The 8907-nt window shown below is 35.7% G+C and overlaps 1 long non-coding RNA gene across 1 annotated transcript; it reads left to right on the forward strand.

Annotated features, from left to right (window-relative positions):
• Positions 1–3242: 3242 nt before the first annotated feature.
• On the forward strand, positions 3243–6795 carry LOC109373146 (uncharacterized). The gene is made up of 3 exons (XR_002122165.1): positions 3243–3409; positions 6469–6564; positions 6664–6795. It is a non-coding gene; the product is annotated as an uncharacterized LOC109373146 (long non-coding RNA).
• Positions 6796–8907: the final 2112 nt, after the last annotated feature.

Raw genomic sequence — 8907 nt, forward strand, 5'->3', positions numbered from 1 at the left:
TTCATTTATCAGTTTATGGACATTTGGGGTGTTTCTATTTTTTTACTATTATGAATAATGCTGTTATGAATATTTGCATACAGTTTTGGTTTAAACACTTGTTCTCAATTCTTGTGGTTATATACCTAAGAATAGAATTGCTGAGTCATAAGGTAATTCTATATTTAATATTTTGAGAAACTGTAAAATTGTTTTTCAAAATCACTGTATCATTTTACATTCTTACCAACATTGTAATAAGTGTTCTTCTTTCTCCACATCTTTATTAATACTTGTCATTGTCTCCATTTATTATAGCTATCTTAGTGGGAGTGAAGTGTATCTCACTGTGGTTTTGATTTGCATTTCCCTAGTGACTAATGATTTGAGTCTATTTGAGTCTATTTGAGTCTATTTTCATGTGCTTATTGGCCACTTGTATATCTTTTTTTGAATAAATGTTTATTCAAATCCTTTGCTCATTTTTTTTTTAAAGATTTTATTGGGGAATTGGGGAAGGGGAACAGACAAGTTGCAGTCCTTTTGTTCTTCAGTCTAGTTGTGGAGGATGTTGCTTCACTGGCCCATGTTGGTATTGTGATTATTGCGCTCTTCCCGGGTAAGGCAGTCACTTGCCAGCCATTGGATGGTTGCTCCCTGCAGTTCACGGCAGCTCACAAAAGCTCATGCCAACTGCCGGCCAGCCCCACTGCAGCCCATGCTGTCACCGATGACTCACAGCAGCCCAGCTCCAGGTCAAGTTGTTGTTCACCATCTTAGCTGTAGAAGGTGCAGCATCACTGGCCCTCATGTGGGATCTGAACCCGGGTCCTACTGCTTAGAGCTGGTGTCCCAAACCAACTCCTACCCAATGTGCCACTCAGCCGGCCCCCTTAGCCCATTTTTAAATTGGATTATTTGTCTTTTTGTTGAGTGATTTTATATATATAGATATAGATATAGATATAGATATAGATATATAGATATATATATTCTGAATACCAAGACACTTTCAGACATACGATTTGCAAATATTTTTCCCATTACATAGATTTTCTTTTTAATTTTTTGATAGTGTCTTTTGATGTGTAAAAGTTTTAATATTTGATAAAGTCCAATTTGTCTACTTTTTCTTTGAATGTTTGTAGTTTAGGTGTTAAATCTAAGAAACCATTGCCTGACTTACTATTGGAGCCAGCCGATATCTTGAACAGTCCTGAGGGGGGGGGCGTTAGGATTAAGAAAAGAGACAGAAGAGAGAGAGTTACCGGGAGGACTCCAGAAAATACTGAAGCCCCGAGTTTATTTTCCAACATCCTTATATACATTCAGGGTATGTGCAAACAGAAGGGATAAACATGCATTACCTTATTCAAAAGTAGATCATTAACTTTCTGCAAGATACTTTAAAGGTCAGGGAGACCTTAGGGGGTAAGCCTCCCAGAACACTTCCTTCCATTAACCCAAATAGCTACAATCTTCTGTGTCTCTTTAGGAACTGGCCGAACTCGCCTGGTACCTCAGTGTTAAGTAAACATCCTACAGGTGCAAAAAGGAGCAAAACAAGATGCAAAACAATGCATCACTAAAGCCAGCCTGCAGGCTCCCAACAACTTACTCTCATGTTTTCTTCCGATTTTATAGTTTTAGCTCTTACATTGAGGAGTTTGATGCATTTTGAGTTAATTTTTTTATGACTTTATAAGAATTTGCTCATTTAATCTACCGTGACCAGGTCTATCTACTATAATTCCAAATAATCATGGTTACAAATATTTGAAAAGTAAATAATTCTGATTTATCTTTAATAAGGAGCCAAATATTTGAATTTTTTAGCTTAATTACCCTAGAAGAATCTAATGTCACTTTGGTAACCCATTTAGGTAAAAATTTCAGTGCAATACCAATCACTATTTTTTTCTTCTTTCTGTCTTTGTCTTGATCTCAGTTAACCTTTGTTCAATATATAATTATTTAATATTGAAAAACAGTGCCCAACTTTACCAGGGATTTTGTTACATAGATAGTACATAGCCTGTCTTCTTACCTGGTATAGCCAGGTATTTTTTAAATATTAAATTGGAGAGAGAGAGAGAGAGAGAGAGAGAGAGAGAGAGAGAGCGAGAGAGAGAGTGAGAGAGAGAGAGAGAAAGAGAAAGAAACAACTTGGCTTAAATAATGTAAATATACAATAAACTTACCAGATTGTTGACCACACACTCTATGGGTATATGACTTGAAGTAGAAAATCAAATGTTATCCTTGCCTATGTGGATGGTAGCATCCTGAATTCATATAACAGCAAGGAGTTCAGTGGAGCTGAAGCATCATTGCAAGTGGGAAAGTAGAGAGATGAGGCTTTTAAGTTATCTTAACAAAGAGTTCAGATTTTTAGTCTCTAAGAGATTGGAGAACCATTGGTGAATTTTGATCAGTGATGAGATATGGTCACTTGCAGGAAACGTCCCTCTTGGATCTCTGTGGAGATGGATTTGATCAGCAAGTCTTGTCTTATAGAGAGAGGAGGACACTCTTAATGTCGTGTTGGATTTTTGGGGATGTTGGTCGCAGAGTCATTTTGCAAAACTTTTCCATCCAGACCTAAAAATTAGTTATTCCAATGAGACTCTAGAGCATAGTCTAGGTCATGTTACATAAACCAGGTTGGACTTTGAAAAATGAAATGTCCTATTTTTATACATTGCTAATAAAAACAACAAGCTTATGACTGTTCTCTGAAAATCCTAGGCAATACCACAGCTTTTTATTGTTTTAGTTTCTAGTACATTCATATAAAATTTTTCTGCTTTTAGAATGGTTCAGAGGAAGGGGCACCATTTAATTTACCTTTTGCATCCTGTAATGTAATAAAGATCTGTCTATATTTCACTTAGCTTTTTTATTTCATCTTTATGACAGTTCTTCCATAGGTAGGTATTGCTAGCCTCATTTTAAAATTAAAGAAGCTGATGCCCAACTTAAGCAAGGTGGCCTTTATTACAGAAGAGGTGGAATTTGAAACCAGGTCTCTCTAACACTGAAGTCCTTTCTTTCTAACATATCACCTTCCTTCCCTGATAGAACTTGTCTAATTGCAATGCCATTTTCCCTCTGTGTACCTCTACCCTGAACTTTTCTTCATGTGGTATGAAGGCATGGGTGAATTAAAAATCTGCATTTTTTCTGGGGTAGGATAGCTCAGGCTATTTAATTGTTTAGGTCACGTAGCTCCTTGTTTCCTCCATTATAACTGAGGAGCTCTCTTTTCAATGCCTGACATCACCCTGCAGACAATTGGCAGCCAGGAGAGGGGCAGCTGCCACTCTCTTCAGATATCTCTCTATTTAAAGTTCAAAGACAGGCAGGAGAACAAAGAGGTAAGCCTGGCCCTGACCAACCCACCCGACAATAGGAAGAATGGCTGAAAAAGGTAAGATTTCAGGCACCAAACTCTCCTGGCAAAAAGGGCCCAGACTCTCTGGCTTACTTTGCGTTTCCCAGTATTTGGTGTTTCTCAATTATTCTGAAGAATGTGGTATTTCTGCTAAAGGTGCATTAACCATATATGTTAGTATGATCACAAATTGGGCATCGATGTGCAATGGACCATGTCTATACCATATGAACAATTTTGAAAGGATCAAACAAACAAAAGAGCTGAATTTGTCCACCCTTGTTTTGTAAGTTGAGTTAGAAGTCAGTTATTCTCCAATGTTGTACTAGATTTGAGGTATTAGATTTGAGATATTGTAGCATGATGAACTAGAATTAAGGACATTTGAATTCTATGTCAAATGTGCTACTAATGGCCACATGAGTTTGGGGAAGTCCCTCAACCCCTCTGAGTTTGTTTTCTGACTCTAAGATGAAAATACATAAAATGGGCTTAGCCATCTCTAATATGCTTTGCATCTGAATTTCTTTTTGTCCTGGTTTTTAAATGTTTTCTGTATTTAAGAGAAATGATTGACTCTAATGTGACAAAATGGGCTGAATACTGCATCCAAGAAAGTTTTTAAATGCCTACCGGAATTGTTCCTTTTAATTCTGACAACAGTCTCGTGATATATGCAGTATTGTCATCATTCCTGTTTTACAGATAAGGAAACTGAGGCATAGCAACATTTCTTAATTTGCCTGCGATCACACACTAGAGAGGGGTGGCACCAGCTTTGAACTTGGACAGTCTATTCCAGAGCACAGTGCCCTTAAGAGTACTTCTAAGGTGATTGCTTGGGCATGCTCAGGGCTGGACACATGAAGAAGCATTTTGAAATGACTCTTCATATTTAAAAAGCGGTTTTGTGCTTATTTGTGCTATTACTATAAGCGACACACAAAGTATATTGTGTTCCTATATTTGTCTGTTTCAAAACAATGCTACAGATTATGTAAAACAAGATAATTAGTATTAAAAGAACACCAATGCAGGTATACTTTCAGTGTTAAAATGCACAGTCAATTGTATTGTTTTACAAGGACTAATAATGAGATGTATTATTTTAAGTCTTTATTATATGTAAATTTTAGAATTGTATTAAAATATGCTCATATAATATATTTATAAATCCCCAATTAAAATATCCATATTAATTTTTAAGTTCTTTGAAATTGGGAAAAATACTAAGTCACATATATAAACAACTCAGAAAAAATTGCTGTTATGTAATTCGTCTGTAATGGCATCTCAATTCACAAAGAGGCTTTCATCCAAATGAGAGTAAAGGGTATATTGTAATGTTTGCTTTATCCTTATAGCAATACGACATGGCAGGTAAAAAGAAGTGTTTTCATTTAGTGGTTAATGTTTTGTTCAAGGTCACAGTGAGATTGAGAAGCAAGGAAAGCCTGATGAGTTGGTGAGAGTTAAGAGAGATTCCAACATTTTTGGAAAATAGATTTAAACTACTAAAATTCATTTTAACTTCAGAAAGTTTGCTTTTATAAGAGTGTCTTCTAATTTTAGAAGTGTCTTGTTTCCATATGATTTTATTTTAGCAGTATTAAAGAAACCCCACCACATTATAAAGTGATAAAAATTGTAATAGAAATGCAATTGCTAAAACTATGCATTCTCTTCATTAGCTAATAGCATAAGATCTAATTGTGCTTTTCAATTAAGGATATATCTGAGTCCTAGTACAAATTGGTAGTTATGAAATAGTCACAGGGATGTAAAGTAAAGCACAGGGAATATAGTCAATAATATGGCAATAACTATGCACAGTGCCAGGTGGGTACTCGACTAGTCAGGGGGATCATTTCTTAGAATATATAAATGTCTAACAACTATGCTGTACCCTTGAAATTAATCTAAAATAATATTAAATATCAACTGTAATTGAAAAGTTAAATAGGGGGGGGGAAAGTGAAGGGAAATAAGAGATCCAAATTTCCAGGTATAAAACAAGTAAGTCATGGGATGTAATGTACAGCATGGAGAATGTAGTCAATAATATTGTGATAGCGTGGTACAGTGTCAGATGGTTGCTGGACTTATCATGGTGAGCACTTCTTTAGGTATATAAATGTTGAATAACTATGGTGTGCCCCTGAAATGAATATAATATATATGTTAGCTATATTTTAATAAAAGCCTTAAAAGAAATATATACCTGAGTCCTTAACACAAAGACATTAATTCTATATGATGCCTTTCTGTGCTGCTTTTGAATCCTTTTGTGTGATGTGTGTGTATTTGAAAGAATAAGATTGAGATGCGATGAATATTAAAAAATTATACTTTTATAAATTGTTTTTACAGGTAAGGGTACAAATAGGAGACACAGGAGGAATGAGTATGCTAATGTCTTTTGTGTGTGTGTGTTGGATCACTATTGGTTGCTATATTGAACAAGTTAAAAAATAGAATCTCTTTTCTCTAGTCGAGGATGATTATATAAAATGTAATACTTTCTTTTTCCTATGATATTTAAGATTAAAGTGAGGTATCATTAAAGTTAGCTATCAAGGCCAAGAACAATTTTCAACACTTTTCCCAGTGTTATGATTATTATTTAGTTTAGTAAGAATTACGTCAGAGTCATTTTCAATTGTTTCTATGTAAACAGCTGCTGTCTGTTATTGAACACATGCATTAATGTGTTCTGTCTACACTAACACACACGATGGTTAGAGTTTATAAAGCCTTTGCACATACATGATATCAGTTGATCCTCACAACAGCTCCAGGAGATATACATCACAAGTTTCATTATTCACATTTTGCAAACAGGGCAGTTCAAGCTCAGAATTGCCCAGTATCACAAAAATATAAAAGGAAGACCTATGGTTTGAACACAGGTCTTCTATTCTAAACACCCAGCTTAGTCACCTGTACTTTGTAGAAAAGAAAATAATAATCATGGATAGGTATGACTAAAGAGTGTATTTTTTCCACCTTGATATTATCTCTTGCTCTCTGGATTCAGAAGATTTAATGCCAAAATACCCTACCTAATCTGGTTTCTTTTGTTTATTTTTAAACAGAATCTACATCATCCCAACTTCTAGTCCCTATTCTTCTCTTGGTTGGCTGGATTGTGGGCTGCATCCTAATGGTTTATGTGGTCTTCTTTTAGAAAGGTAAAGTTTTCCATAATTGAATATGTTTATTCATAAAGGTCATACATTAGTCCAGAAATAATCTTTTATGTTTTACTAATGAAACATTTTACCATGCAGGCAAGAAGACTTCAGATCGACACCATTTAGAAGAATAAAGAAAAGCATGAACATCATAGATTGTCAAATGTTTCTCATGTAAATAACTGCAATGTTTGACATTGCTTTATAAACTTGGATTTATAAACTGGTGCTTTGGTGTGAATAAGAATCTCTTCAGAAACTTGTTTAAAATTCTGGTACAAATAAGAACTGTAAGAAAGTATAGATGAATTTCTCTATAACCTGGGAGTAGGAAAAATGTCCCTAACTGTGACTAAAAATGCATAAGTAATAAGGAAAAGTTTGGGAAGTTAAATTATATTAATTTTTTGCCCCCCCCCCAAAAAAACCTATAGAAAAACATGAACTAGCGATAAGAAGAGATAGTTTTCAGAAAACAAAATGTGAATATGAACTTGGCCTTTAACCTCTTGCTCATAACAACAGAACTGTAATTAAAACTACACTGAAACATAATTGCTTCACATGGGGAAAAAATGAAGCGGTTTGACAATATATGTGTTGGTAAGGCTGCGGGTAAACAAGCACTCTCATACATGATCTTTAGGAATTTAAAATGGGACAACATGTTTAGGGGTGTTTGGCAGTCAGTATCTCCAAAAATTAGACGTGTATTTAATTTCTGACCCACCTATCCCTCTTCTTAGAATATTGCAATTTCCATAGTTACTCTGGTAAAAATACAAATTGGCATATGTACAATTCTATTCATTGTGGCATAATTTGTTATAGAAAAAAACTTAGAAAAAAGCCAAATGTCCAGCAATAGGGAACTGACTGAATAAACTGTGGTTTATCAAAAAATATGGTACTTACACAGCAGTAAAAGGAAATTAAGGGGCGGGGAGGGTCTCTATATACTGATGTGATGTCATCTCCAGGTTAAAGTGTTAAGTGAAAAAAGCCAGGTATAGGACAATGTATGCTACCTTTTGTGTAAGAAAAGGAGGAGTTATAGCAATATGCACACATACTTGCTTATATTAAAATATTGAGTCAGAGGAACCGCAAATGGAGATTAGATATCTCTGAGTGCATCTTGTTTTATAGCTATCATTTTTGGAATCATGTATGTATCTTATAAATTAAAAATACAAGAAAAAAAGAACAAGTCAAACCCCCCACCAATTTAAAACAAATTAACCTAACAGTATATCAAGTTGGTGGCATAACTACAGAGAAAAAATTATTTCAAGTGACTTTAAAATACAGTATTTTTGACTGTACATCTCTCATGGGATAGAAATCTTAACCACACTCAGTGGTCTTTTTATTAATAGTAGTAATATTGGTATTGTCCATTTGAAATTCACATCATCAGCAAAATGAAGTCAAGTAAATACCTGATAACCTTAAATGTGAATTGCAAATAGCAGTATGAACTCATAATTCATTTTCCTTCATCTAAAAATAAAACTCTATCCCAGTTCCACCCACTAAAAAAGCCTAATAGAGATGAGCATCTTTGCACCTTCACTGTGGTTTCTAAACTCCAGAGCCCACTCACAGGACCCAGGGTCCCTGCCACAGGCTGGGGCAGGAAATGACCAAGATAAACCTGGGACACCTTGTTCCAGATAGTAAGGAAACTGTTAAAAGGCGACTTTGGACAAAGATGTGATAATTTGAACATCAAAAAGAATAATGGCTACAATATAAATACCCACGAATCTATAATAATAATAATAATAATAATAAATAAAAGTAAGCCAACAGAACCCTGATTGTTCCATTTGGAGGTTGCTAAGGAAGCAATTTATTATGGTAAAATTTGTAACTAAAGGGAGAGGGTTTTGTTGTTCTTGAATACACTACTTCCTGATAATCCGAGACTCCTATTTCTAACAAGTTTTCAGGTGACAGTGATGCTACTCGCCAAGAATCCTATTTTGAGAACCACGGCTCTCGAACTGCTAATGTCTGCATGTTCATGTCCCCCTAAAATTCCTATGTTGATATCCTAACTCCCTAATGCTGATATGAGGAGGGAGGGGGCATATTGGGAGGTGATTAGGCCATGCGTGTGGAGCGCTCAAGCATGGGATCAGTGCCGTGTGAACGAAAGCCCAGAGAGCTCCCTAGCCGTTCCACCGGGTGAGGATACAACGGGAAGCGAGCAGCCAGGAAGAGGGCCCTCATTAGAACCCGACCACATGGGCACCCTGACCCTGGCCTTACAGCCTCAAGAATTGTAAGCAACAAATATTTGTCATCTATAGCACCCCTCCCCGACCCCCCCCC

Source organism: Hipposideros armiger, unplaced genomic scaffold (assembly GCF_001890085.2).
Source record: "Hipposideros armiger isolate ML-2016 unplaced genomic scaffold, ASM189008v1 scaffold_16, whole genome shotgun sequence".
In the NCBI taxonomy this organism is placed as follows: domain Eukaryota; kingdom Metazoa; phylum Chordata; class Mammalia; order Chiroptera; family Hipposideridae; genus Hipposideros; species Hipposideros armiger.